General features: G+C 36.9%; 1 protein-coding gene and 1 pseudogene across 4 annotated transcripts in view; both read right to left on the bottom strand.

Moving 5' to 3' along the window:
* KBTBD12 (kelch repeat and BTB domain containing 12) overlaps nucleotides 1-14,453 on the bottom strand; it is a 129,863-nt gene that overhangs the window by 89,486 nt on the left and 25,924 nt on the right. The window lies entirely within an intron of this gene.
* LOC308509735 (DNA-directed RNA polymerase II subunit RPB4-like) lies at nucleotides 5,616-7,465 on the bottom strand (annotated as a pseudogene). The gene is made up of 2 exons: nucleotides 7,461-7,465; nucleotides 5,616-6,186 (listed from the first exon to the last, which is right to left on the bottom strand). The product of its transcript is annotated as a DNA-directed RNA polymerase II subunit RPB4-like (transcript).

The following is a 14,453-nucleotide window of genomic DNA, read 5'->3' as shown; positions in this document are numbered from 1 at the left end:
AGTCTGAGTTCTTTGCCTAGCTCAAGGCCACAAAGATCTTCTGTTTTCTCTGGAAGTTTTAAATTCTTATGTTTTACATTATTATTGTTCCAGTTAATTTATGTTAACTGGAATTAATGTTCCAGTTAATTTTTAACACACATAATTAACACACATAAGGTGTGTGGCTGAGGTTTTTTTTATTTTTGTTTTTTCATATGAATGCTCAATTGTTCCAATTGTCTTGATTATACCCATGGATTTTTAATTTATAGAAGGGACTGAAGGACTATGTGAAGAGGTCAATGCCATTGAAAGTAGTATTTATTAGTTACAATTCCTGAGAGAAAAAGGTTGCCATGGCACACAAGGCCATATGGAGGAAGTACCAAATTCAGTCAGGATACAGAAGGAGCAAAGGAAAAGGATGGGACAAGGCTTTAGTACTATAAGGCAGGAAGTTGTTAGGTGGTGATGTCTCCTATTTGGCAGGAAGAGAAACACAGATGGGAATTGTGGTTAGAGATTTGTAATATGATTTTCAAGCACCGAACAACAAAACCCAACTTGCAGGAGAAATGTAAATAGCTTTGGCAGTTAGTTTCACCCTGTGATCGATGGATGCCAAATCTTCAATTATAAAATCTATAGAAGTTTGTTAGAAAGCCAATGGCATTTGTTGAAAGACTATCCTTTCTCCATTGACTTTCTTTTGCATCTTTGTCAAAAATCAATTGACCATGCTTGTGTGGGTTTGTACTCTGCTCCAGTAGATCAATATATTATTTTTATATGAATTCCATATTTCCTTAATTTAGGTGTATAGAATGTCTTAAAATCACATAGTATAATTCTTCTAACTTTAATCTTTTTCAAAATTGCTATTCTCATTTCTTTGCCTTTCCGTATAAATTTTGGATAAAATTGTCTACATGTACAAAATATGCTTGCATTTTGATTGCTATTGCATTGTTTATAGATCAGTTTTGGGGAATTGACAGGTTTCCTAGCTGGGCTCTTCAAAGCCTGAGTTTATTAGCATTTTCTGGTTTCAGCGCCCAGGCTCTGTACATGTGTTAGATTCCTAAGTACTTCATTTCTTTGGAGCAATTGTAGACCCCTTTATAAATTTTGTTTTCCAATTGTACTTTGCTAGTGCGCAGAAATCAGGTGCACCTTTGGTATTCTTTCACCACACTAAACTCATTTAGTAGTTCTAAGACTTTAACAAATACTTCCTTTGAAATGTTCTACATAGATAATCATGCCGTTTGAAAGCAGGGGCAGTTTTATTTCTTCCTTTCCAATCTGCCTGACTTTTATTTCTTTTTATTTTCTTATTGCATTAAGATATCCAGTATGATGTTGAATAATAGTAGTAAGAGAGGACATGCTTGTCTTATTTATGAACTTAGGAGGAAAGCATTCAATTTTCCCATTAAGAATAATTTAATGTTAACTGCAGCTTTCTCATAGGTGCCCTCTATCAGGTTGAGAGGTTGAGAAAGTTCCCTTCTCTTCCTAGTTTGCTGAAGGTTTTTAACCATGAATGATATTACATTTTTTCAAATTATTTTTCTGCATCAACTGATGTGATCATGAGGGTTTTCTTCTGTAGACTCTTAATATGGTAAATTACAATTCATTAATTTCTGAATAGTGAACCAGCCTTGCATTCCCAGGATAAAATGCATTTAGTCATGATATATTTCTTCACATATTACTGGATTAAACTTGCTAATACTTTGTTAAAAATTTTTGTGTCTAATGTTCATGAGGGATATTGGTCTGTAGTTTTCTCTGTACCATCTTTGGTTTCATATCAGGTAATACTGCCTCATAAAATGAGTTGGGGAGTGTTTCCCCCTGTCTATGTTCTAAAATAGGTTGCAGAATTGGTATTCTTTCTTGATTTCTCTTTTTTTCCTGGAAAAATCCTGTGCCTGGACCACATTTATTAGAATTACAAAACAGAAATACTGGAAGACTTAAAAGGTGATAACTCTTACATTTATTGCCATTACTACTGCTGCTCTGTGAACACTGTTCATCTTGGTGAAATCCTCTTCGATTTCAATGGCATGAGGACATTTGTCTTGGGAACTAAGAACTGTGCTGTCCAATACAGTAGCCATGAGGTGTACGTGACTATTTAAAAGGAATCAAGTTTAAAGTTCAGTTCCAGTCCTACCAGCCTCAGGCGCACAGTAATAGCTACATGTGGCGAGCAGCTGCTGCACCGGACAGTGCAGAGTATTTCTTGCTGCACAAGGTGCTATTGGACAGCTTGTCTTGTCTTTCAGAATCCCCAGGTTCCTCCTGAGCTCTTTTCCCCCCACCTCAACCCTATCTCATCGAGTCCTCTCCTCCAATTTTATTATTTCAGGAACATTCTTGCTCTCCTTGCAGCTCCACACTGACCCTTCTGAACATGCAGGCTGCTTTAACTCAACATTTACTAGTAAGTAACTGCTAGGTGCCATGTACAGGGAAACGAGGCACACCTAACAAGTCTGAATGTTACTCCACATTCTAGCAGCAGGCCTGCCTTCACTGTGCTGTCTCCATTCATCCACCTGACGCTGACAATGACGAGCCAGGAAGCCATACGCAGACACACTGCTGACCAAGTTCTACTTGGGGCCTGCAATCTACGGAGGCCCATTTTTCATCTCTGGGTCATATACAGATATTTTTGTCCAGTTAGAGCTCCTTACAGCAACCTGAAGACAGTAACTACATGCATTTCTTCAATACTTTTCACAAGTCAAGTGTCGGTTTAGGTCCTTAGTGATAACTACTTTTATATAATACTAAATTACACCAACAGGAGGTCTGAACTTTGGCCCAGAAATCTCCTCAGGGGCCATTTGAGTATTCACTAAATATTAAGTATCAGGAAATCCTTGCCAATGTTCCTAAATCCAATAGTGCCTGCAGAGGAAAGTCAGTTTTAAAATGCATTTGTAAGTATTTCAATGAAGTGCCATGCTGTCTGCTCTCAAATGCTTCCTAGAAAAACAGATAAAGCAAGTATTACAAGTGATATTTATTAAATGTAGGTGATGGACATACAGGTGATCAGTGTACTAGGCTTTCATTTTTTTCTGCATGTTTAAAATTTTTCATAATAAAAGTTAAAAAAAAATAAGTCACACCACTGGAATATCCTGTGGGCTTCAGTGCTTATTTTTAAATAGTATTCTGCTGTGTGGATAGGTCACCTTTTGTTTATCTACTCACCAGTTTGTGGGTATTTGGATTGTTTGTGGCTATTAGGAATAATACTGCTTTTATTATTTACATACAAGTCTTTATGTAGGCTTCATGGTTTATTAATAAGCTTAAAACATTAATGTTTTTTAAAAATGACTTGTGCTCAGGCTCCATCCAGTAATGCTAGTTTTCAAGCCTCAAGTTCAATAAATTTCAATAAGAACATAATGACTAGAACTTTCAGGAAGGGTTCTCTGGGCCTACCTTTTCCCGCCATCTTGGGGTGTGTGGCGGCCGGCTGGGCAGACTTTTAAAATGACAAATATGTCTGGAAGGCTGGGGTCCCAGGCCAGTTTTGCTGACAATAAGTGGGGTCTCTGGAACCAGAGAGCACACAGCTCTTCTTAAAACTGAAGGTGTTTATGCTGGAGATGAAACTGAATTCTATCTAGGCAAGAGACATTCTTACAACACAGTGACCCCTGGTGGCAAACCGGACAAAGCCAGAGTAATCTGGATAAAGGTAACATTTGCTCATGGAAGCAGGGGCCTGGTTTAGCACCCTTACTGCTAAGGCCATTGGACACAAAATCTGTGTAATGCTGTACCCCTCAAGGATTTAAACTTATTGAAAATTAAATAAAGTGGATTTGTTTTGTTTAAAAAAAAGGTGAGGGTTTGACAACATGGTATCTTTTTGTTTTGTTTCAAAGTGTCCTCCAATTCTGCTTTTGCAAAATAGCACAGTAAGCCTGAACAAATATTTCAGAGATGATTAAAGGGTTTGCAGGGACTCCTGGTGACTAAACAGGGAGCTGCTGTCCAGGACTGTGGAGAACAAGGTCCAGCAGAACGCGTTCTCTAGGCTGAGTCTAGAACACAGCATGAGGTTGTTTCCACAAGTAATTCCTCAGTAGGAGTTATTTTTACAAAACCTGCTCCTAATCATCGTACTACCACTTGCTAGTGCCTAACTATATCCAGGCCACTTTACACACGTTTGGACTCTCCTACAGCTCACGGACTCCTGGCATACAGGGTCGTGAAGATGGTGGCCCTGCACTGCTCTCGCCAGGTACCTCATGCACCTGGACTATAACTGAGGTCAGTCTTCCAGGTCTGTTCTTGCTATCTACAGCTTGGTGCCAAATGCACATGTAACTACCTCTCTTAAACGGTAATTTGCACACTTAAGAAGGAAGCAATTTGGTTTGTTTCATAGTCTTGTACCAGTACAAGTCGATATACTACCAAGTTCTTGCACTAATTTCTGTGAAGCAAGCTGATTATCACCTATGTATATATAGTTGCTCATCTACTGAGCATAATGACAGCTAACATTTATCAGGACATAATGTATGTCAGACACCAGTGGGCTGTACCTTCTCAAAATATCTATGGAATATACTATCATTATTCACATTTCACAACTGAGAGCACTGATGAGTCTCAAAGAAGTGAAGTTGCCCAAGGGTGGAAAGATTATTTCCTTCAATTTTTTGAAGGAAATAATTGTCATTTCTTTCAAATATTGATCAATAAGAATACTGGCCATTTAGAAACCATGTCATTTCAGAAATTGACAGAATTTGTAAAAATAAGAATATTTTATTTCTGCCTTAGCCAGCAGCTGACCTAAAACTATCTTGATTTTTAAAGCCAGCTTTGTTCTTCCCTCAACCCTTTCTGTGGATTATGAATTCATTTGCAATCAACAAGTGTTCCAAAGAAAAATTCCCAAATTGTAAAGAAAACAGGCATACTTCCCTTCAGATAAAAATAAAGCTAGAATGTTTAGGGATTAATGTGTTTCCCTGAACTTGCCTCAGCTCCAGTCACTTCACTGCAGTGACTGGAGAAGGGGCAGGCTCCCTCTTTCCAAATCACCCCCACCACAGAACACCTGTTGCCAAGCAGCAAGGCAGAGGTTGGGACAGAATGCCACATACAGAGAGACTTTGGTGCGTTCACACCTTCACTTCGGCCTATGAAGGAAAGAATCTTAACTTGGCAGTGACAGAATATTTTAGGATCACCTACTCCAAATCTACATTCTGTGACACTCCAAGAAAACAGGCAAAATTGCTGTGTACATTAAGCCCATGGCCCCCCAGTACTTAGCAGTTATACTCAGCTGTGACTGCTCTCCATGGTGAGCTGCTCTCCATGGTGGTCTCCTGGGTTAAGCAAATGAAACCGAGGCTTTCTCACAGTTATTAACACTAGCATCCCTTTCTAAAGAATTTCCAACAATCATACAGGTCTGGTCGAAGTCTTCCTTTTGCACTTAAATAAGACTGGTTCCCCATACCAGTTTTATATGTTCTAGTTAGTTTTAAAAACTATAAACACATTGAAATTAAAACGTGAAATATTAGGGATCAAAAATAACACGGGCCCAAAACCATGGAATGAGGTAGTCAGCGGTGCGTCGTAAGAAGCCCCAGTGTCTTCAGCGACGGGAGAATTTCTGTGCGGGTCAGCCCCGATCCTGGGCGACAGTGGCGCTGTGCTGGGGGTGTGGTTCCCTCGGCAGCAGACTGAAAGCTGCACTGGGTCTGGATATCATCAAGAATCTGCTGTAGGTCCTCATCATCAATTCGTCCCTCCAGGCTTGGGATTAGAGCCTTGGACTCCTCGGCAGTCTCCGGACAAAGGTTGGCCAAACTCCAACTTATGAAGCTTCTGCCGAAGCAACAAGCTGCGGACACTGGCGGTGGTTCCTCTGTCATTGAAACGACTGAGCCGGGCAGTGCAGTGTAAAGTTTTCGTGAAGACCTCAGCAAGCTCCTGCTCCTGCTCGGCACTCTCGTCCTGCTGCTGTCGAGGCTGCAGAGGCTTATGAGCTTCTGAATTGAGAAGGGTCTCAGCCGTTCCAAACTCCTTCGGGAACATGAGCTGGGAGGCGTCCTCCCCACGTCACCGCCACCCGCAGCCGTCACGGAGCCGCGCGCCGCCACCCACGCCCCCGGAAGCGGAAAGGTGTTCTTTCTTAAATGTTTGGTTCAATTTAGCGGTTAAACCCTCTGGGTCTGGATATTTAGTTTTTGAAATGTTTTAAATTAAAAATTCAATATATTTAATAGTTTGGTGTTATTGATTTCATCTTAGGTGGTTTTAAGTAGTTTGTGGTTTTCAAGGAATTGGTCCGTTCCATCTAAGTTGTCAAATTTATGTGTGTAGAATAGTTTGTAGCATTGGTCTATTATCATTTTAGTATCTGCAGAGACTGTAGTGATACGCATATGCCCTTTCTCCTGATATTGGTAATTTGTACCTTATTGCTTTTTATTTGTCACTCTTCTAGAAGTTGATCAACTGTATCGATCTTTTCAAAGAAACAGCTTTGGTTTCATTGATTTTCCATTTTTTTCAACTTTCAATTTCATTGCTTTCTTCTTTTATCTTTATTATTTATTTCCTTCTGCTTGATTTGGATTTGTGTTACTCTCTTCTTTTTCTAGTTCTTAAGGTGAATGCTTAAATTATAGATATAAGGCCTTTCTTCTTTTTTAATATTAGCACTTAATGCTACAAATTACCTTCTAAGCACTACTTTAGCTGCACTCCATATATATATATATGTATGTTGTATGTATATAATATATATTATATATTTATTATATATATAGTTTTTTCATTTCATTCAGTTTAACTTATTTTCTTAATTTTACTGGAGACTTCCTCTTTGACTCCTAAATTATTTAGAAATGTGTTGTTCAATTTCCAAATAGTTGAAGACTTTACTGTTATCCTTAAACTATTGATTTCTAATTTAATTCCACCCTGGTCAGAAAACATTCTTTATATGATTTCACCTTTTAAATTTGAGGTTTATGACTCAAGATATGTTCTATTTCGGTGATGGTTCCATGTACTTTTTTGGGGATGGAGTGGTAAAGAAATGTCAATCAGATCCAGTTGGTTGATGGTATTGTTGAGTTCTTCTATATTCTGGCTGATTTCATGTCTGCTGGTTCTATTTCTGCATGCGCAATGTTGAAATCTTCAAGGATAACTGTGGATTTGTCTACTTTCCCTTTCAGTTCTGTCAGTTTTCCCTTCATTCCCTTGTTATATGCATGCACATTTAGTATTATGTCATCTTGGTAAGTCAATCATTTTATCATTAGGTAATGTCCTTCTTTATCCTTGGTACTTTCTTTGCTCTAGTCTACTTTGTCTGATATTAATATAGCTACCCCAGCTTTCTTTTGATTAGTGTTTACATCATATATCTTTTTCCATACTTTTAAACTACCTACATCATTATAACTGCAGTGGGTTTCTTGTAGACAGCATATCATTAGGTCATTTTATTTATAATCCTTTCTGACTATTTTTGTTTTCCAATTGGTATCATTATACCATTTGCATTAAGGTAATTATTTTTATGGCTGGAATAAGTCTACCATTTTATTGTTTATATTGTTTATTCCTCCATTGTTTTCTTATTCCTATTTTTTCCTTGTCTACTCTCTTTTGGAAAATTTGAACATTTTTCAGTTTTCCATCTATCTCTTGAATATCATTTTTCTAGTGGTTGGTCTTGGGATTAAAGAAATACACACCTAACATTTCATAGAATCAATATTTTACCACTGTAATTAGAATATGTTAATATTACCAGGTAGGGTCAATGGAATTATAACAGCTATATACAATATCAGAGTAGTAGTAGATTGGGGGAGGGGAGTTATCACTTTGTAAGAGGTGTAAATGTCTATTACAATGTTTTGTACACCTGAAACTAATTTAAAAAATGTCTTCCTTTCAATATTTTCTTTATCTTCGGGTAAAGAAAGAAGTCATTGGGGACCAGACCAGGTAGGGAGGGAGGGTGTTCCAATATAGTTATTTGTTTATTGGCTAAAACCTCCCTCACAGACAGTGGCATGTGAGCTGCTGCATTGTCATGATGCAAAAACAATGAATTGTTGGTGAAAAATTCAGACAATTTTCGCCTAACTTTTTCATGCAGCCTTTTCAGCACTTCCAAATAGTAAACTTGGTAAACTATTTGTCCAGTTGGTACAAATTCATAATGAGTAATCCCTTGATTTCAAAAAAGGTTAGCAACATCATTGCAACAAGTTCGCAAACTTAATCGTCAGACTTGGCATGATTTATAAATATTGTCTCCCAGTTTGTAGCTTCTCTTTTCATTTTCTTAATGTCTTTTGAAGAAATTTTTTAACTTTTATGAAGTCCAATTCAACACTTTTTCTCTTGTGGATCATGCTTTTATTGTCATATCTTTGACAAATCCAAGGTTACAAAAATTGTTTCCTGTTTTCTTAGGTCTAGGATCTATATTGCTTGTTTGTTTTGCTATGGTGTGAGGTAACAGGCTATACTTATTGGTTTGCAACAGATATCTAATGATCTTGGCACATTTTTAAAAAAAATTCTCTTTTCCCCACTGAATTGCAGTGACACCTTCACCAAAGATCAACTGAATATAAATGTGAAAATTTATTAATGAACTCTCATTTCTGTTGTATTGATAAATCTGTCTGTACTTAGGCCAATACCACTATATCTTATTCTATGTCCCTTGCATTTCCACATAATTTTAGGACAAGCTTGTCAATTTTAAAACACATTTCTGGGATATTATAGTGATTGTGTTGAATCTATTTAGGGAAAATTGCTATCTTATCGAGTTTTCAAATACACAAACAATGAATATAGTACTATTTATTCAGATCTTCTTTAACTCTCTTGAGAGTGTTGATTCTCACACTTTTTTCGGTTAAACTTATTTACACGTATCCTATTCTTTTTGATTCTATTGGGAATGGAATCCTTGTCTTAATTTCATTTTTGGAATATTTCATTGATAGCACATAGAAATACAATGATTTTGTATACTGATCTTGTACCCTGGGACCTTGAGTAAAATTATTAGTTCTAGTAGTCTTCTTTCCTTCCTTCTTTCTTTCTTTCCTTCCTTCCTTCCTTCTTTCCTTTCCCTTCCCTTCCCTTCCCTTCCCCTCCCCTCCCTTCTCTCTCTCTCTCTCTCTCTCTCTCTCTCTCTCTCTCTCTAATTTTGTAGTTTCCTTAGGATTTTCCTGCACACAAGATTATATGATCTGTGAATAAAGACTTCTTCACTCTTCCCTTTGAATCTGTATGCTTTTCTTTTTCTTGTCTATTACGCTGGCTAGAAACTCTAGTTCAATGTTGAGTAGAAGTAGCAAAAGCAGGCATCTGTCCCATGTTCCTGGTCTTAGGAAGAAAGATCTGTCTTTCGCCACTAAGTATCATGTTAGCTGTAGATGTAGCTCAATGATACCTTTTAACAAGTTGAGGAAATTCCCTTCTATCTTTAAGGGGATTGTTGTGAATTTTTATCACTAATATTGAATTTTGTCAAATGCTTTTTTCTACATCTATTGAGATAATCATTTAGTTTTGTCTTTTATTAAAATGGTGTATTACATTAATTGAGTTTTTGGATATTAAACAAATCTTGCATTCCTACATTCCTGGGATAAATCCCACTTGGCTCTGACATATACTTTTTGTTACTGGACTTCGTTTTCTTATTGTTTTTTAAGGATTTTTTATGGTATATAATAATATTTTATGTTACTAAAATCAGTTAGCTAATCTTTTCTTAAGGATTTTTAAGGTATACTAATCTGTAGTTTTCATTCAATTGAAAACAATTTATTTCCTTTGCGATTCCTTTTTTGACCCAAAAGTTATTTAGAAGTGTGTTGTCTAATTTCTATACATTTTGATGATGTCATAAAAATGGCGGCGTGAGGTAAGTCTCTTGAAATCTTGCCTGGAATTTACAACCAGTTGAGCAACTATAACTCTACAAAGGACGCCCTGCTTAGCAGACAGGCAAGACTAAGAGATGCACTACTGAAAACATCTAAAAGAGTAAACAGAGCTGGTGAAACACACAGGCTCTAAATCAAGTGCAGGAACAGCTTTGGAACTTCAGAAGCTCTCCAAATCACCCCACGGAGTTGGCGCCCTATGACCCATGTGAACTATTCACAGAACAGAAACCCGCCTTCCAGGGAATCCCCCCATTCTGTGAAAAGCCGCAATAGTGCAGAGAAAATATAACACTACAGTGTGAGAGAGAATAAAAGGCTGTAGATGGAGAGGAAATAAAACATTCCACCAGCACCTACAGGAAAGCAAAACAAAGTCCTCTTCCCATCAACCTGTTGCAGAACCCACTACTATAGATGTCTAAGAAGAGAAATAATAAATTATTAATTGCCAAGAATAGCCAAGGTAACAACACAGCTCAGGAAGAAAATGAAAGTCTCCAGAAAATGAACTTAAAGAAGTGGAAATATGTGACTTAAATAACAGAGGATTCAAGATTGCAGTTCTTAATAAACTCAACGAGACACAAAACAAACAAACAAACAAACAAAAAAATCCACAGACAGGCAGTTTAATGAACTCAGAAACACAAACAAGGAACAAATGAACATTTCACCAAAGAGATTAAAATAAAAAAAAAAACAACAAAAACAAACAGAATTTCTGGAAATTAAGAACTCAATAAAACAAATGAACAATGAAATAGCCAGTTTAGGTAGTAGAGTTGACCAGATGGAGGAGAAAAACCAGTGACATCAAAGATAGAAATCTGGAAATGACACAGATGGAAGAAGAAAGATACTTGAGACTTAAAAGAAATGAAAGAACTCTACAAGAACTTTCTGACTCTATCTGAAAGAGCAATATAAGAATAATGGGCATTCCAGAAGGAGAAGAAAGAGAGAAGGGAACAGAGAGTATATTCAAACAAACAGTTGACAAGAACTTCCAAAACCTGTTGAAAGAATGGATCCTCGAATCCAAGAAGAAAAGAGAAAATCTAATTATGTCAACCCCACCAGACCTTCTCCAAGGCACACTGTATTGAAGTTGTCAAAAATTAATGACAAAGAATCCTCAAGGCAGCCAGGGAAAAGAAGATGGTAACCTACAAAGGAAAGCCCATTAGATTACCATCAGATTTTTCAGCAGAAACACTACAAGCCAGGAGGAGTGGAACCAAATATTCAAACTATTGAAAGAGAGAAATTATGAGCCAAGAATAATATATTCAGCAAAAATATCCTTTAGATATGAAGGAGGAATAAAGACTTTCCAGACATAAGAAGCTGAGGGAATTTTCTAATACACGACCTGCACTACAAGAAATACTGAAGGAGGCTATTTGACCAGCATCAATAGGGATAATTTGTAAAAACCAAAACATAAAAGGGGGAGAGTAAAGGCCTGAACCAGAATATGGGAATGGAGAAAGGAAGCATGCTGAAGAAAATTGAATACTCTAAATATGAAACTTCCTTTTACACAAACTTAATGGTAACCACCCAAAAAAATTCTAGAACTGAAAGATGTAATGTAATAAAAGAAGAAACAGAGGGAAACATCATAGAATACCACCACACAGAAATAATAGACAACAACAAAAAGGCAAAGAAACAATGGAGACACAGTCTTACCAGAAAACTAAAGGTAGAATGATAGGAAATCCTCACATATCAATAATCACCCTAAATGTAAATGGACTGAACTCACCAAGAAAAAGGCACAGAGCAGAAGATTGGATAAAAAAAAAGTAAACCCACCCATATGCTGCCTCCAAGAGACACATCTCAGCTACAAGGACAGACACAGACTCAAAATGAAAGGGTGGAAATTGACACTCCATGCAAATGGTATCCAGAGAAAATCAGGTGTAGCCATATTGATTGATATCAGATGAAACAGACTTCAGGATAAAAATGGTAACAAGAGACAAAGATGAACATTTTATAATGGTAAAGGGGACTACACAACAAGAAGACATAACAGTCATCAATATTTACGCCCTCAATCAGGGAACACCGAGATATACCAAGCAACTACTAGCAAAACTAAAGGGAGAACTTGACCAAAACACAAGTATAGTGTGGGACCTAAATACTTCATTGACGGCTATGGATAGATCATGGAAACAGAAAATAAATAAAGAAATAGCAGCCCTAAATGACACACTAAACAAAATGGACATAATTGACATTTATAGAGCACTTCATTCTAGAACATCAGACTATACATTCTTTTCTGGTGTACATGGAATATTCTCAAGAATAGACCATATATTGGGACACAAAACTAGCCTAGCAAATTTAAGAACTGAAATCATACCAAGCATATTCACTGAACATAAGGCTGTGAAATTGGATATCAACTGCAAAAAGAAAGCAGGAAAAATCACAAATATGTTGAGATTATACAACATCCTTTTAAAACACTACTGAGTAAAACAAGAAATAAGAGGAGAGATGAAAAGATACATAGAAACAAATGAGAATGAAAATACATCCTACCAAAATTTTGGGGATGCAGCGAAAGAAGTTTTAAGAGGGAAATTTATATCATTACAGGCCTATTACAAGAAACAAGAAAATTCCAAAATACATATCTTATGTTACACCTTAAAGAACTAGAAAAAGAAGAACAAATGAAACCCAAGGTCAGCAGAAGAAAGGAAATAATAAAAATCAGAGCAAAACTAAATGAAACAGAGAATAAAAAGACAATAGAAAAGAAAATGTGACAAAGAGCTGGTTCTTTGAAAAGATTAACAAAATTGACAAACCCTTGGCTAGACTCACTAAGAGAAAAGAGAAAAGACACTAATAAAATCATAAATGAAAGAGGGGAAGTTATCACGGACACGACAGAAATACCAAGGATCATCTAAAAATACTATGAAGGACTATATACCACCAAATTCAATAACCTAAAAGGAATGGACAAGTTCTTAGAAACATATAGTCTTCCTAGGCTGAATCACGAAGAACTGGGAAATCTAAATAGACCGATCACCAGTAAGGAAATTGAATCAGTCATCTTTAACCTTCCCAACAGCAAAAGTCCGGGACCAGATGGCTTTACTAGTGAATTCTACAAACCTTCAAAGCGGATCTAATACCTGTCCTATTCAAACTTTTTCAAAAAACTGAAGAAGAGACGATACTGCCTAACTCATTTTATGAGGCCAACATTACCTGATACCAAAACCTGGTGAGGATAACACAAAAAAGAAAACTAAAGGGGCCGGCCCAGTGGCTCAGGAGGTTAGAGTTCCATGCTTCTAACTCCGAATATTGCCGGTTCGATTCCCACATGGGCCAGTGGGCTCTCAACCAGAAGGTTGCCAGTTCGATTCCTCGACTTCCGCAAGGGATGGTGGGTTGTGACTTCTGCAACGGCAACTGGACGTGGAGCTGAGCTGCGCCCTCCACAACTAAGACTGAAAGGACAACTTGAAGCTGAATGGCACCCTCCACAACTAAGATTGAAAGGACAACAACTTGACTTGGAAAAAAGTCCTGGAAGTACACACTGTTCCCCAATCAAGTCCTGTTCCCCTTCCCTAATAAAGTCATTTTTTTTAATAAAGAAAACTACAGACCCATATCTCTGATGAATACAGATGCAAAAATCCTAAACAAAATTCTAGCAAATCGAATGCAACAATGCATTAAAAAGATTATTCATCACGACCAAGTGGAGTTCATCCCAGGGGCACAAGGATGGTTCAACATATGTAAATCTATCAATGTGATACATCACATAAACAAAATAAAGAACAAAAATCATGATTTTATCAATTGGTGCAGAAAAAGCATTTGGCAAGATACAACATCCATTTATGATTAACGCACTTAATAAAATAGGTATAGAAGAAAAATACCTTAACATAATAAAGGTCATATATGACAAACCCTTGCTAATCTCATAATTAGTGAAAAACTGAAGCCCTTTGCTCTACGTTCAGGAACATGACAGGGCTGTCCCCTATCACCTCTGCTTTTCAACATAATGTTGGAAGTCCTCACCAGAGAAATCAGGCGAAAGAAATAAAAGGCATCCAAATTGGGAATGAAGAAGTTAAATTATCACTCTTTGCAGATGACATGATGCTATATATAGAAAACCCTAAAGACTCCACCAAAAAGCTATTAGAAACAATCAACAAATACAGTAAAGTTGCCAGCACAAAATCAACGTACAAAAGTCCATTACATTCCTATATGCTAATGATGAAATCTCAGAAAAAGAAATACAAAAAACAATTCCTTTTGCAATTGCAGCAAAAAGAATGCAACACCTAGGAATAAACTTAACCAAGGATGTGAAAGCCCTATATGCTGAAAACTATAAGACATTTTAAAAGAAACTGAAGAAGACACAAGAAATGGAAAGACATTCCA

The sequence above is a fragment of the Rhinolophus hipposideros genome (genome assembly GCF_964194185.1).
Source record: "Rhinolophus hipposideros genome assembly, chromosome: 17".
Taxonomy (NCBI): Eukaryota; Metazoa; Chordata; class Mammalia; order Chiroptera; family Rhinolophidae; genus Rhinolophus; species Rhinolophus hipposideros.
Note: the sequence above shows the minus strand (reverse complement) of the source record. Positions and strands in the feature narration are given on the sequence as shown.